This window comes from Mytilus galloprovincialis, chromosome 2 (assembly GCF_965363235.1).
Source record: "Mytilus galloprovincialis chromosome 2, xbMytGall1.hap1.1, whole genome shotgun sequence".
NCBI lineage: Eukaryota > Metazoa > Mollusca > Bivalvia > Mytilida > Mytilidae > Mytilus > Mytilus galloprovincialis.
In genome coordinates, this window is record NC_134839.1 from 113,936,622 (window position 1) to 113,953,615 (window position 16,994).

General features: G+C 30.4%; 1 protein-coding gene across 7 annotated transcripts in view; it reads left to right on the top strand.

Moving 5' to 3' along the window:
- The window catches only part of LOC143065464 (zinc finger CCCH domain-containing protein 10-like), a 125,594-nt gene that overhangs the window by 87,320 nt on the left and 21,280 nt on the right, over positions 1–16,994 (top strand). The window contains exon 1 of one of the 7 annotated variants that reach the window (XM_076239044.1): positions 6,574–6,709. The exons of 3 other annotated variants lie outside the window; for them this stretch is intronic. The gene's annotated coding sequence lies outside the window, so the exon portion shown is untranslated. 3 more of the 7 variants (XM_076239043.1, XM_076239041.1, XM_076239045.1) reach the window with 3 other exon arrangements.

Consider the following 16,994-nt stretch of genomic DNA (forward strand, 5'->3'; position numbering starts at 1 on the left):
CCACATATTTGCCTTACACATTTATTTAGTAATGAAATCCCTCACAATCACATTATAGTATAGGAAGAAGATGTTTCTAATCAATTTCATTGCAACACAAACTGATGAATGCTTGGAAGAAGTCATTGATTAAACAGTTACTAATTAATACTTTGACTTCATTAGCGGATCAAGGGGGGAGGGGGAGTCTGGGGGTTGGAACCCCCCTTTTTTTGGCCGATCAATGCATTTGAATGGGGACATATAGTTAGAACCCCCCCCCCCCCCCCCCCTTTGTCCTGGGTTGGGACCCCACCTTTTTTTTTAAATGGCTGGATCCCCGCCCCTGTCATTAATACACCATTAAAAAGAAGTTTGTTTAATTAACAAGATTACATACCTGGTGAAAATCATATGTGTAGATGTTATTAGATGGGGGAGAATTTCACATGGAAAATAGTTATCTAGGTACCAGGATTATACTTTATTACACCAGACGCACGTTTCATCTACATAAGACTCATCAGTGACTCTCAGATCAAAATAGTTGTAAAGCCAAACAAGTACAAAGTTGAAGAGCATTGAGGACCCAAAATTCCAAAAAGTTGTGCCAAGTACGGCTAAGGTAATCTATTCCTGGGATACGAAAATCCTTAGTTTTATCAAAAAATTCAAAGTTTTGTAACGTAACAGAAAATTTATAAAAATGATCACATAATTGAAAAGGTATTTGATGTAAAAATATTCATAACAGTAGTGGGAAGATAAAATAAATTGATTACAAGATCATTGACCAAATAGAAAAAAGGGGGGTTTATCAAAAATAGTTCTCTATCTAATTTTCACTATGTTCTTGGAAGACATTTATCACCAACATTTGCTCTATGCAATATTTTATGACAATGCCATGGCTTAAAAGAAAAAGACCAACAGACAAAAGAACACAAAACACAACATAGAAAACTAGAGACTGAGCATTACGAAACCCCACCAAAAACTGGGGGTCATCTCAGGTACACCTGAAGGGTAAGCAGATCCTGCTCCACATGTGGCACCCGTCATGTTGCTCATGTTAGTACAACACCCTGTAATAAGCCTTAATTTACCTAGTAGGTCACATTAAGAAGTGGATGGGATTGTTGTTATCACATTAGGAACATATCTTCTATCATCTGTGGAACCGACCAACTCCTGATGGTGTCTATAAATTTTTCAAAGGGATGATATCAACTTTACGACTTGTTTTTATAACTCTTGCTATAATAGTTTCCTTATGACCTGCAACCCGTTATCAAGGAAATCATATAGGAAAAACTAGCCCTGCAAAATTGTATCAAAATTGTATTGGGAGAGATATACCCGTACTCTGTTTGTAGGCTTGATGAAATGTTGCTACATAGAAATGGAATGTACACGATTGCAAATCTAAGATCATCTCTTTGTCATAAAGTTTTGTCTTTCAACCAACCCTTATTGTAAATTTCTAGATGTAAGTCAAGATATGAGGCAGACAAGTGTATCTGTATAAAATGTTGGCAATTTAAGTATTTCTTTGGGATGTCTGCGTGATACACATACAGGAGCTTGTGTTCAAATTCTTCCTGAAATCCCAGCTTAAGAGGCATGATTGAGAAATGTGTCTAATAACCTTAATGTCAGCAGAGAAAATTAATAGTTTTTTATAAAAATAAGAAGATGTGGTATGATAGTGAATGAGACAACTCTCCACTAGAGACCAAATGACATAGAAATTAGCAGTCTTTGTCTTTTCTTCCATTAAAACTTGTAATCTCCAATCAGACAGATAAGCAGTTGTCAAGTAGTGTTTCATAGACACAATGACTAATGATATAAATTACATTGTTGATTTCATGAGGCAGGGAATGTTAATTTCAGATTTTACACAAGATACGTCTGTATATAGAAACACTTAATGAAGCCTTCGCCAAAAATACATTCAAGATCTTAGAATCAAACTTAGTAATTACAGATCCTTATATAGTGTTTATTGGTCACAAATGGTTTCAAATTGTCCAGATGGGAATCATGGGTAATTAAATTTACATCTGATTAAAGAACAAAAACAGGATGATTTCCTTTCATCTAATTTTAAAGAATAAACAGGAATGGTACAAAATATATATGTTCATTGAACTTTATAAATCTGTTGTAGTGAAGACTTACATAAGGCATTGGTTTTCTGTCTGTAGTCGCATGGACATTATTTTTTTTCAGTCTACAAATACGTTACTAAATACTTAAATAACGTTTTTTATGTATCTGATATAATACCAAAAAAAGTTATATAAAACATATCCTGCAGACTTTCTAAAGAGTGTTTAAATTTATCAATTGATTGACTTTGACATTTCTATGACTTGTTATTGTGAAGAACCCCAATAAAAGTCTGTTTGGATGGTACTCTGGAGATATAAAATGAGAGAAAGTCATTTCTATATTTTTAAAGTTCAAATTGACTTTGACCTCCGATCAGTAATGCAGATCAATCATCATTTATTTGTGACCTCTGTCGTGAGATTTGACCTCTGTGTACTGGGTAGGATGGTATGATGGATGGGGGACTGTGATTATTACTGATGAGTTTCCATATTGGCAATAATTTCCCAATTAATATCTGTGAAGCATGTTTTACATGATTTCTTACATGTCAGAATTTGTAGTTGGTAAGATTGAACAAGATAATCATCAACTGTTTATATCCATTATAGTATACATACTGAGATAGTGTAATTATTTAAATGGTCATCAAATACAAGTTTGTGTTTAAAATGTTACATCTGCTTATAACCTAAGTAGAGACTATTATCAGCACATCAGGTTGGAAACAAAGACGAAACTTATCCATCAAACAGTCCTTATTGAATAGGGTAAATTACAATTTTTTTTCTTTCAATGAAATCACATAAAATATTAATAATTTATACCTGCAATACTCTATCAAGAAATCTCTAAGATTTCCATGTTATAAAGCATTTCATTGATGATTTCTGTACATTTTTCTTTTGATCTTTTTTGTGATAATATTTCATATCATTGCATATGCTACTTGCTTGATAGAGAATTATCACTAGAAACAGGGTACATGTGATGTTGTCAATGTAAACATCAAGCTTGATAGAGAATTATCACTAGAAACAGGGGGGTAAATGTGATGTCAATGTAAACATCAAGCTTGATAGAGAATTATCACTAGAAACAGGGTACATGTGATGTTGTCAATGTAAACAACAACAACATCAAAGGCAAAATAACAATAAACAGATTATATGGTGTTTCAAACCCTACTAAGGATGTTTTTGGTCACATTCATCTATTTGGGCTGACAGTAACCACAATGAATGAGACTATAGCAGAAAAACACCCTTTTGTCTGAAATACAATCAAAAATCTATAAATATTTATACCATAATATCATTAAAAGAAGATCAACCATAGCAACACCACCCCTTTTTCTTGGAATTTGGAAAATTTGCAATATCTTGCTTCCAATTTTTGACTTTCTATCTCCATGAAATTTTCAATTTAAATAATACTATTTCCACACAATCCATTTCAGACCAAGCCTGAATATTGTGTCCAAATTTGCCCTAACTGTTCAGGGTTATACTTCTGCAGTCATCAGCGAAGCATTTTATTCTTTATATTGAGGTTGTCCTTGTTTCCCCTTTGTAAATGTGTGTTACTGTATGACCCAGTGCCAGAATCAAATTCCTAGAGAAAGATTAAGTTCTGGCAGTAATATGTGTAATGTAAAAAGACATTATGTAAATTCATCTTGTTAAAGAAATGTTTGTTTATCTTTATTTTGTTTTGATAATTCAACATAAAGTTGTTCAGATTGATAATATTTTCTGCCACCAGATTGGATAATGTAAGTCACAGTTAATCAATACAACTAGATATATACTGACAAGTTCTTATGAGTTATAATTCTTACAACTTCAACACACATCTGTTTATACTGTAAACTAAATATTTAGGTCTTACAATTTATACTTTGGAATGTATCAAATCTTTTGGAATTTGTTTAATTCACCAGTTCTACAGTAAGTTGACATTTACTTGATGATTTTATTTATTTGTGGAATACTAACCAACAAGATTTTCTATTAAGTAGTGTTGATTTTTGTATTCATTCATTAAAATCAAACCTACTACTATGTTGTCTTAGAAAGTCCAAAAATATTTGTGTTAATTTTTACTCCACGTGACTATATATGTTTTGTCCTGAGTCAGTGAATCACAGATTTTTCTAATGATCAGGGGGGAAGTAATAAATCAGTGCTGTTACCTCGCTGTTACCTTGGAAAACAAACTTTCCACAGTTTTATGTATTTTGTATATATATATCAAACCATTTTAAGTAGTCCTTTATTCTGATTTTTCAGTTGATTAGATAAAAGGAAAATATTAATCTTTAAATAGCAACCATGAAAAGGATGAACATGATTTGACTTTTCTCCTATGGTAACTAATATATCACACTAATTTGATCACTGTGGTGTATGATTTGTATTATGTAAGTTGGAAATTTTCTCTGTACCATGATAGAATGGGATTTTGGTTTACAGAATAGATGAATATGTTTGATTTTTTTTTTTGGAAAATGCTAAAAATGATTGTCTTTTGAACCTATCTTTAGAGTAATATAGATAGTTGAAATGTTCCTAGTTACTAATTCTGCTGTTTTAACACTCAAAGTACCCGTAGTGGACGACTCTACATTTTTTTTACTTTAATAATTTAAGAAAGTGAACTAATCATGAATACAAGTATCTTAGTAGTAATGTCAGTATTTTGCTTTCACAATAAAATTTATGTTTTTAACCTTTTTATTTGTTTATTCTACTGATTTCTGTATGGAATTTTACATGCAGAACCTTTTTATTTGTTTATTTTACTGTGTTTTCTACAAAAAAAAGAAGTGAATTTTTACATGCAGAACATTTTTATTTGTTTATTTTACTGTGGTTTCTATGATGGAGAGAAAAAGTGAATTCTTACATGCCAAGCTTTATGAATAATAGTGTATTGATAATAGTTTAATGTCTTAGATGTTACTATCAAAGGGTAGAGGCAAAAAAAAAAACCATCTGTTTTTATTGTAATTAGTATCTTGTCTATTTTTAAACAGAAGGCAGATAAAACAAACAAATATGATTGCCCCTGACATCTTTTACCTTTCTATTGTTTTTACTTGTAAAAGAAATCTGAAATATACATTTACCATATTTTATTAAGGTCAGTTTGTGTTAGTAACTTTTCTTGATATTTTAGAAATTGTTTTTTGGAGCCATTTTGGCATTCTGTCAGGTTTGCTTAACTTTTGAAATGCAACTACTTAAAATACTTAAAAGAAAAACTAACATTACGTTACTGTTATTTATAATATATTTACACCCAATGTGATAGTTGTATAAAATCTTCAAATATTATATAATAATAATACTCATGGTTTATTCATATGAAATGGATATTTTTCCATCATTTTGCAGTTAAAAATACTCTCGACCTTAATACCTTTACTATTTCTTTCTTCTGTATGTAGCTTTGTTAACAGTCTTTACTACAAGTTTCGTAATTGATCATTGGGGCATGTGTATATTTGTCTCCTTTTCCACAGCTGTTTGGTCAAGTCAAGTATTATTATAAGGGGAAAACCAACATTGTTCTAAATTGAGGATGCTTAAACATTATTAGGCTAAAAGTAAAATAAAGACATTAAGCTGCCAACCAAATAGTTATCAATGGAATATACTATATATAAATATACAATACAAAATAAGCAACTATAGATTAAAATTGTAATAATGTACCAAAGTTTTATGATATAAATTGTATGAATAGCCTTTCTTCTTTCTGTTACAGACCAGGACAGATATTTGGAGTGGTGACATTAATAGAAAAGCTTGATTTTCCTTAGTATAAGAAAATAAATGAACCATGGCGATAATAAAACAATAAGAATTTATGTGGGATATATTGAAAATCAATGAAACTTGAAATAATGCAAAATTATATCAGCTTGTTATAAAAATGTGACCTGACATTTAGGAAAAATTCTAAAATTTCCACAAAGTCCAGATAAGCTAAACAAATAGTAAAATTCACAGGTTGAAGTTATGAACCAATTTTTTTTTTACATAAGATATTTATTATTAATTCCTCTTGAATATAAATGTACATTCTTCTAAAAAAAATAACCAGTTACTTTCTTCTGAAACATATTCATAAGTTACTTCACCCTTTATTTTTATTACTTAAAAAGCGTCAAAATTTATAATTTGACAGCGTATACTTTATGATGTATTTTAAATTGTGATCACAAGCTGTAAAATATTAGTAGATTATAATACAATTATCTCTCAAAGAGAAAAAGGATACTATGAAATGAGAGGTACACTGAGTCCTGACAATCTGATCCCCACTTAATACAACATGAGCTAGGCTTCTCGTATTACATATGATTAAACTGATTATCAAGGAAGCTGAAAATTTAATGTAGGTATTTGGTAACAACTGCTTTGTGAGATCTTTTTTACGTCATATTTGAAATATATGCTATAGTTCAAAGAAGTTTGTCGTTAGAAGGTATAAACTTGATCTGGTAATACAGTTGTAACAAGAAATCAATGAGGTTTTATTCTTTTTATGTGGAAATAAAAAGTTTTGGGAAAAATAGATTTTTTTCAATCAAGAATTATTTGAGGTAAGAATGATATTTGTAATATAAGGACTTTATATATTTTATTCTGTTACAGGGCATGCACAATTAATAATGTTCAATTTTAAAAGAGACCGCTTTAATTTTCAGAAGAACTAGCTATAGATATTAGGATGGCGATCAGAACTCTTTGATGAAAGTTTAAACAGATACACAGTTATACTAATAACATACGCCCATATTGTTAATTCCTTTAACAGCTTGCAATGTCTTTTACAGAACTTCTTTTACTTGAATTAACTTTAGATTTCTACAGTTGAATGCATTGTAAAACTTCAATTATTTTTATGATAAGATTCCTTTTGTGAGGTGAGTTTGAAATGTGAGGGTTAAATCAGCCATTAGGTTCTAGAATTATGGTATTATGTAAGGTTCATAAGCCAGAAATTCTTTGCAAAGTTTGAAAAGACCCAGTCAGAAAGTAATCGGGTGCTTATATCTTCACATTTTCAATTATCATCAGAATCTCTATTCAGTGGCCAGAAATTGTCATTTAAATTACACCGTTCATTGTAAAGATTTTCACTTGAGATGACAGTTTAAGTGTAAAATAAATATAGGGTACAATCTTAGACTTAAAAGTAATTGTGTGATCTGTTAAAAGAAGTTTGTAAGTTATTGAAATACTCATACTGATTTATGAAAACAAAATATGACTTAGAAATTAATAAAACCTGTATTTATGACTAAAATCATGTGTTCAAGTCTATATCTAGCAGGTTATACCTGAGACTACTATAACACAGTATAGTAGTCTCAGGTTATACTTAAACCACAGGTGTACCCTAACCCAGGTAAAAAGTTAAATAACAACATTAGAAAAACAGTGAGACCAGAGTAATCTCCCCTGGGAGTTTTGACTAGTTGTATGACCATGACAATACACAATACTACAGTGATTAATGGATGGTCATAAATAATTTGACAGTTGTACACCCAATACACATGTTCTTACCTGGACATAGATATTACCAGTGATTACAGGTAAACTCTTTGATGTCAGTAATTACAAGTAGATCAATAGTTTTGGTGTGACCACATGGTGTGGACAAGTTTCATTGATATAGGAAGTGCTATCATACTTTGTGTAAAATAGTAGGAAGGAAATATTTGTCAGTCATACAGGTTTGTTATAGTCAGATATTTTTATTATTTTGGTTAAAAGTTAAAAATACTTTTTTTGGTAGAAATTGATTTAATTTTAAAAGCTTTGTTTTAACAACAGGAAGTAATTTAACTGCAGGCACAATAAGCCACTTACGGTTTCATAGATAACTTTATTTTATAATATTTTATAATACTATTTTAGAACTACTGTTGTATGACTTGAGATGATTTGATGAGATAAGTGCTTAGTATATAAGCTATATCAATCTGAACAAAATAGATAAGAAAATGGAAAAATGGATAAATCTAATAAAATTAAAATATTTTCTGAAGTGCAAATAGTTTGAAAACAGAATTTTTTAAGTCATAAAGAAAATGAAAATGGATAAATCTGATAAAATTAAAATATTTTTCAGTGTGCAAATAGTTTAAAACATTTGTAAGTCCTTTCAAAATAAAGATGTGCATTTCTTTTATTCACACTGAGTTGACAAAAGCATGCATCAAAAGATTTTTTATATGAGATGAAGGCTGATTTTAAAGGGGTGAACCACACTTTTATTTCAACAAGACAACCTTATCATTCATATGATTCATTTGAGTATATTTTCACACAACTTTTTTTCCAGAGACCTTTGAGAGTTAATTGAATGAATTTTGAATGAAGATGAACCATTATACAAACAATTCTTTCTTATCTGGTCCAAATCTATTTTTATTAGCCTGTCTAATACAGTAAAGTTTGATAAGAATGCCTTTTTGATAAATCTCTATATAAATCCACTACTCAAAAAAAATATTTAAAAATCTTTTTTATGTTCAGATCTTCTGAAAAGAATAATTTTTATACTGATAGGTAAATTTTCATTTTCTTCAAGGTGAAATATAAGATAGGGACCATCCTGTATTGATATTCTTCAGATCAGACTAATACAATACAATACAATACAATACAATTTTTTATTTTCCAAATTAAAGGGCCCATTAAGAGCATAACATTAATTACAACATGACATAAACATTACAGAGTGATTAAAGAAACATAAAATAATAAAATAATGATGTGGCATAGCAAATGACTTTAGTGCCACACTTAAGGTCAACAATTGAACCCTGTAAGACTTTTGCCTTTTAAAAAAATTAAATCAGTTTGTAAATCTAATTTTTATTAGATGATACTAACAATGCTATTGATAGAGACAGAGCATGTAGTTTTTTTTAATCTAAGATATATAAAAATCTTCGCTACCTGAAGTTCCCTTTAACGTTGTTAGATAGATAGATAGTTTATTCTCATAAAACCATGCAAGAACAAAGGTTACAGAGAAGTTAAAAAATAATATACATAAAAATAAAAAATGCATTAAAAATGCATAAAATTCAAAATTTTGGATGAGATAACATATTAAAGAATATATATAGACTTATATAGTCAAATGTAAAAGTAAAATTGTATAAAGAAAGACTTTCTATAAGTAGAAATATGGTAAATAATTTATGGTTGTTAAGAAGGAGTGAGCTTACTATTGATACATCTTATAAAATTGCAGAGGTTTCTTAGTGTCTTTGGTTTTTTTGAATTAAACAGTTTGTTGAATGTAATAATGTTATGTCTTGGTATTAGTTCATTCGAAATAAATCTTCTTCTTTCGTCTTTTAAAGCCGGGCAAACAAAAATGTAGAAGCTTATGATGTTAATTTTGTTACATAAATAATTAACCTTTTGATTGAGGTCAAACTTATCTTACAACACAATTCTTACCTAACCCTAGGTATGAACTTGTCAGGTCAATTTATAACCTGGTCAAAAGGTCACATAGGGTCAAATATAGACTTGCTAGTTTTATAGTGTGTATCAAACAGAGTGATGGCCCATAAAATAGTTATAAAGTGTACCTGATACCATGAACTGTACATTTTATATTTATTTTAGAGCTGTTTTGTGTCAATCAGAATCCTTTGATATAACTGTAAAATATACAGTATGGATTCGTGGGATAGACTAGGATGAATATTTAGTATTTTCATGTCATTTATTTTGGGATAAATCATAAAAAAGAGAAAAGGTAAAGGATTAATTATACAAGAAATTTTGCATTTTGGATCATATATATATATATTTTTTTGTTTTTTAAAGTTGTGTGTTTTGCAATTTTAAACTTTTTAAAGGAGATATTATTTTATTTGACAAACGTTTCAAAATTAGAATATATTTTGATCATTAAAAAAGAGAAAAGTCTTCAGTCTATATTCACATCTTTCTCTCTATTTGTTTAATGTTAGTATTGAACAGACTTTTGTTTGTGGTTAAGATGGTAGACCTAGGAAAATGGAACTTCTTTCTAGACTGACATTTAAGAAATGTTAAGTAGTACCTGCACAATGTGGATACTTATTTAACTGTACTGAATGATCATTAGATAGCTTTCAAATGATTATTTTTTAATGACTGTAATGGCAGCACTTATACTTCAAAAAAACATATCTTCATGTGTTAAATATCCTATAAAATTAGAAATAAATGACAGTTAGATTGGATTATCTAATGGGGAGGAATATAGTACAGGTGTTAAGGGAGATAAGCAGGTGTATAACTGATTATGTAATCAAATTTGTGTTATTTATAGTAATAGAATTATATAAACATCCCCTAAGTACCAGACTCATTATTATTACTAAAAAAAGGGGGGACGACTCTTTGTCCTGACATAGTAGGTCCCATTGGGGTCTAAGCGTGATGCGGGATTGCCAAATTTTTGTAAGCGTGACGCGGGATTGCCGATTTTTGTAAGCATGACACGTGAAAGTCAAATTATTGTGCCGTGAAAACAGGAAATGAGGTCTAGGGGACATGGGAAATAACCAAAAAATGAGAATTGCTTACGTATATAGTGTGAGCGGGATACAGGAATCTGATAAAACAGTAAACAGGATCCGGGATCCTAACCCCCAAATGAGACCCCAACATACGGGTGGACAGACTCATTATCCTTTTAATTGACTATTAAGATCCTTCAGGAGATATAGTATACAACACAACATTTGATTTACATCCTGGTTCAGTTAGATCTGTTCTAAAATTCAGATCTATTTTGCTACAAGTCTGACATTTTATGATTGAATGACATTGATTGATAAAGCCTTACTACAGTAATAATATATTTGTATGTACCAATATTCCCTGGTCAACACCTGTATATTTCTCAGGTTAAGTGCATTCTGTAAATTGATTTTGGCTCAAACTTTACAAGTTTGATTTTGGCTCAAATTTCAAAATGGAACTATAAGCAAACATTGTTAATTCTATTGATTTAAAGTTTGTGTTTTAGGTTATTGGAGGAATATGTTTTTGAACATGATTTTTGAATTGTGATATTCCAAATTAAGCATAGGATGAAACATTGATTATGCTATTTAATATCAGTGACCCATACCCAAGTATACATATTCCTTAAGTTCTTAATCAATATCATCCCTCTATATAATTGCAAATCTAATTTACAATATTTAGTTATTTGATAAGTGACAGGGCATTTAATTTACTGCCGATCAATTATTAATCTGAAAATTAACTGTTTTTCAGTAATTATGTTGATCCATTCTACAAAACTGTCAATATTATTAGGCTGCTTTAGGCCAGAACTGGTAGAGTACAAACAAGTGGTGTTTCTTCCATCAGGTGACTGGGCTATCATCTGTCTTCTTTCCAGTTAATTGAACTCATTAATTAGGTATTGTTTTAATGTACAGTTTGTTCATGTGCAGGCGATAAAAAGACTAAAGGCTCACAGAGAAATTCATCAGGGAAATAGTGATAAGATTGCTATAAAAAATCTGTTTCCTATCCTATTCATTAAAAATTTATAATGTTGAATCTTCTAATGATGCTATGAAAAGCATTGAATTGATACTGTTTTTACATCTCAGATTGTATAGGCTTAACAGTACACATTATAAATGAAAACAAGATGGGTTGGGTTGACATTTATAATCAGAACTATAGGAATTTCCTCTATCAATTCAATTTCAACTTTATTTTAAGAGATATTGTCTTCTGACAATTTCTATTCAAGCTATAAAACTGGTTGTGTATTGTAGGACTGTTGTTTTCTTTGTTTCAGTGAGACAAGAGATAATTTCAGTCCTTTGAAAGATATCTTAACTTTTAAAGTCAATGTTTTACTTAAAGAAAAAAAAATCATTGTTTTTTTTATCACTGCTTTAATTTGATATTTTCAGAACAGAAATTGAGCTCTTAACATGCAAGTCAGAATAAATTCTTTGTAGAAGAAGACTTTATTACTTTGAACCGGAAATAAGCACCCATTTTATGAAACTCTAAACTGTAAAAATCACAAATGGCAAAGTAATTAATGTATAAAAAAATTCCACTCAGTTATGTGACAATTGTGTTAAAAGTTACCATAAAATACAGTGCAATATACACTTTATAAAGCTTGAATTATTTATGTTTCATTTCCCATGAAATTTACACCTGAAAATAAAAAAATCTTATTTTAAGTGCCGATCATAAAGACATTGCTGTATTGATTCCTCCCCGATTTCTTTTCATCCTCAAAACTCTAAAGTGGAAAAAAATAGTTTGTTAATCAATAGCATAGGTTTGTCACTAGGTGCAGACTCCCTAATGAGATCTGGGGAACTAATTACTTGAACCTTTTGTTTATAACCAAGCAATACCATTACAAAACGTTGGAATGTCAAATGTTTTTTACATTAGTGTGACATATAAAGTTTCTCTGCTGATTTTACATCCAGGAATTGGCATTTCTTGAGGAAATACTGTATTCAATTTCAGGAAATGGTTTTAAAAGGATTGCTCTTTAGAAAGTAAGCTGTTTCCGTATAAAACAAGACAAACTATTGAATTGTTCATTTGTTTTTTAGTCTTGAAAAATTTATTGTGCTATTTAACTTCACACTTATTTTTTCAAGTTTTTATTTGGTAATTGGATCATATAAGAAAAAGAAATTGATTTTTTTTTTTTTTTTTATTTCAAACTTTTATGCCATTTTTTTATTCGGACATTTGCAAAGACAACAAAAAGAAATAAAAAAGCACAGCCTGATTTTTATTTCTTTTTCCAAAAACAATATTTTATTTATTTTTAATGTTCATCAATTTATTTTCATAATACATTGTTATTGAATCCTTTTCAATTTAAAAATGACTAAACAAAAGATATCTGTTGACATGTAGAACACAGGAATTATATGCAAATTTCAATTTTTTTTTTTGTGGAACTTATGGAGAAAAAGAAATCTCTTTTCGATACATTAACTTTACATACAACCTAATGGGTCTCTAAAAGATTTCTATATGTTATTGTTTGCACATTAAGTTGCACATCTACTTGAATAAACCACTTTAACTAGGATGCTGAATCATCAAGTCATTCTTTGATGTAAGTAAAGTACTTATAAAAGTTTGAATGTCTAAGATTAAGGACAATATAGTTGAAGGTTATTGACATTAATGGTGTAAATTGATCGAAAGATTTTTAGATGTCCAGTAGTAATACATGAGGAGAATATTTTACATTGTACATCGAGTGGACCTTCCTTATACTCTCAAAAGCTCATTAAGAATTACCTTTGATTTGTACATTCTTGGCCTACCTTATACTCTAAACCTTTAAGATTTACCTGCAGAGCTTTGTACATTCTGGACCTTCCTTATACTCCAAAGCTCTTTAAGATTTACCTGCAGAGCTTTGAACATTCTGGGCCTACCTTATACTCCAAAGCTCTAAGATTTACATTCAGAGCTTTGTATTTACCTGCAGAGCTTTGTACATTCTGGATCTTCCTTATACTCCAAAGCTCTTTAAGATTTACCTGCAGAGCTTTGTACATTCTGGACCTTTCTTATACTCCAAAGCTCTTTAAGATTTACCTGCAGAACTTTGTACATTCTGGACCTACCTTATACTCCAAAGCTCTTTAAGATTTACCTTCAGAACTTTGTACATTCTGTACCTTTCTTATACTCCAAAGCTCTTTAAGATTTACCTTCAGAACTTTGTACATTCTGTAGCTTTCTTATACTCCAAAGCTCTTTAATATTTACCTGCAGAGCTTTGTACATTCTGGGCCTACCTTATACTCCAAAGCTTTAAGATTTACCTGCAGAACTTTGTATATTCTGTACCCACCTTATACTCCAAAGCTCTTTAAGATTTATCTGCAAAGCTTTGAACTTTCTGGACCGTCCTTTAATACTCTAAAGCTCTATAATATATACCTGCAGAGTTTTGGACTTTCTGGACCGTCCTTTAATACTCTAAAGCTCTATAATATATACCTGTAGAGCTTTGGACTTTCTGGACCATCCTTTAATACTCTAAAGCTCTATAATATATACCTGCAGAGTTTTGAACTTTCTGGACCGTCCTTTAATACTCTAAAGCTCTATAATATATACCTGCAGAGTTTTAAACTTTCTGGACTGTCCTTTAATACTCTAAAGCTCTATAATATATACCTGCAGAGCTTTGGACTTTCTGGACCGTCCTTTAATACTCTAAAGCTCTATAATATATACCTGTAGAGCTTTGGACTTTCTGGACCATCCTTTAATACTCTAAAGCTCTATAATATATACCTGCAGAGTTTTGAACTTTCTGGACTGTCCTTTAATACTCTAAAGCTCTATAATATATACCTGCAGAGCTTTGGACTTTCTGGACCGTCCTTTAATACTCTAAAGCTCTATAATATATACCTGTAGAGCTTTGGACATGTTGGAAAACATTTATATGGTACTGGTATAATGTTTAGAGCTCCGCTCAAACTATGTTTTTAAAAAGAGAGGAGAACTAAGGATATTGGAATAAAGATTACTGGTATAATGTTTAGAGAACCGCTCAAACTATGTTTTTAAAAAGAGAGGAGAACTAAGGATATTGGAATAAAGATAACTGGTATAATGTTTAGAGAACCGCTCAAACTATGTTTTTAAAAAGAGAGGAGAACTAAGGATATTGGAATGAAGATAACTGAAGCAGTGGCTATCCAGGACAGATAGTCGCTTCTAGTTAGTAATGGTTTTTCAGGACAGATGGCTCTTGAGTTGAGCAGGTTAGACTAAACTGGTGTTATGCATAGTAATGGTATCTACTGCAGAAATCTACATCTGGTATAGTTTATTACCTATCTAGATAAAATAGGTGTTGCTGGAACAAGGTCTGACTGATTAAAAGCAATATAGATATAATTCACTTAAACAAAGTATCATCCCTCTGTTCAAGTCAAATATTTTGCCATTTATTTTATGAAGCACATGGCCATTGGGAGGAGTAAAACTTGCGCATACCTGATTTAACATTGTGTATCTCATACTGGCTTTTGTATTGAAGGAAATAATATCAAAGTGAAGGATATATAATAGTTTGAATACAATCCAGAAAATAGCAGGTTTTGATTAAAATTTAATTGAAAGCTTAACTGCAAAGTATAATGTTGCCTTTATGTTCAGATGTGCAGTAGATTAGGCTGTCTTGTATTTTTGTGAATTATGTTCTGTACCTGTACAATAAAGTGTGATGTACTGCTTATAAATATTTACATAGATTCAATCAAATGGCTCATTAATAAAAATGTTTAAGAATTTAAAACTGATAAAGATATATCCATACAAGTAGGTCTGTCACTTTTTATAGAAAATTTGTTTATAGTTGGGAACTTAAAAAACTTTTGTAAAATTTTTAGAATATAGAAACGAGACATATTTCATTTGTTGTAAAAAATATTTGGTCATTAAGGGTGTTGCAGTTCCTTTGTATACTTGTTGATGGTAAATATATAGAAAATGTGCTATCTGTAAAAATAAATATGAAAAAATAAATCAAAATGTTATATTTAGAATCTTAGTTCAAAGTTGTATAAGAATTAACTTGAAAGCTGCATTTTATGAAAAAAATGGTATTTTGTTTTTACATAACCCAAAAACAATTTCTTCTTGATCTTGCTACCAGATATACTTAGTGGTCATACAAGAGTGGTTTTTGCCAGACACCTTGTTAGGTAGATTTGCTACCAGATATGCTTGGTGGTCATACAACAGTTGTTTTGGCCAGACACTTAGTAAGGTTCTAGGTTGATTGCACTGAAAGGGTTACCATGCAGACATCCTTAATTTGCACCATTTTCTTTGCATGGATTTCCCCCCAAGAGATAAGAAACAAATTAGTGACAAGTTTTTTCTCACATGTCTTTAGCACATGCATTTGATGTAAAAATCAGCTGTAAAGATGATTTTGTAATGACATAACCAGATGGTATATGTGTTAGCTTTCTACCTTTAAGTTAACCTGAAAAGTTAATTGTCGCTGTGGGATGTCATACAGGGAAGGAGTCTTTACTATTGATACTTGTATTCTATTGTTACAGTAAGTTAATTCTATTTTGATTTAGCCTTATGGCTTGAGAGGGGGTGTGGGATATCATACACGGAAGGAGTCTTTACTATTGATACTTGTATTCTATTGTTACAGTAAGTTAATTCTATTTTGATTTAGCCTTATGGCTTGAGAGGGGATGTGGGATATCATACACGGAAGGAGTCTTTACTATTGATACTTGTATTCTATTGTTACAGTAAGTTAATTCTATTTTGATTTAGCCTTATGACTTGAGAGGGGGTGTGGGATGTCATACACGGAAGGAGTCTTTACTATTGATACTTGTATTCTATTGTTACAGTAAGTTAATTCTATTTTGTTTTAGCCTTATGGCTTGAGAGGGGATGTGGGATATCATACACGGAAGGAGTCTTTACTATTGATACTTGTATTCTATTGTTACAGTAAGTTAGATCTATTTATTTTTGCCAGATCTATTGGTAGAGGGGTAGATATTGATTGTTCAGTGGTCTGTGTCTGTAGTCTCTGAGGTTGGAGTATATTCACTTGTTAAAAATACATTTATTGTGGGGGCTTTAAACATTGTTTATATTGGAATCTGCAGATGTTAAGGTTAAATCATGCAATTTTTTTTCTTTTTGTCTTGAAAAAATAGAAAAAGATATAAATTTCATGGAAGAAATAAATTTGAACTTTCAGCCGGTACAACTTTTGTATATATAAGTTTACAGTGACCTGTAGTTAACTTCTATTTCATCTGGTTTATGTGTAAAGTTGTC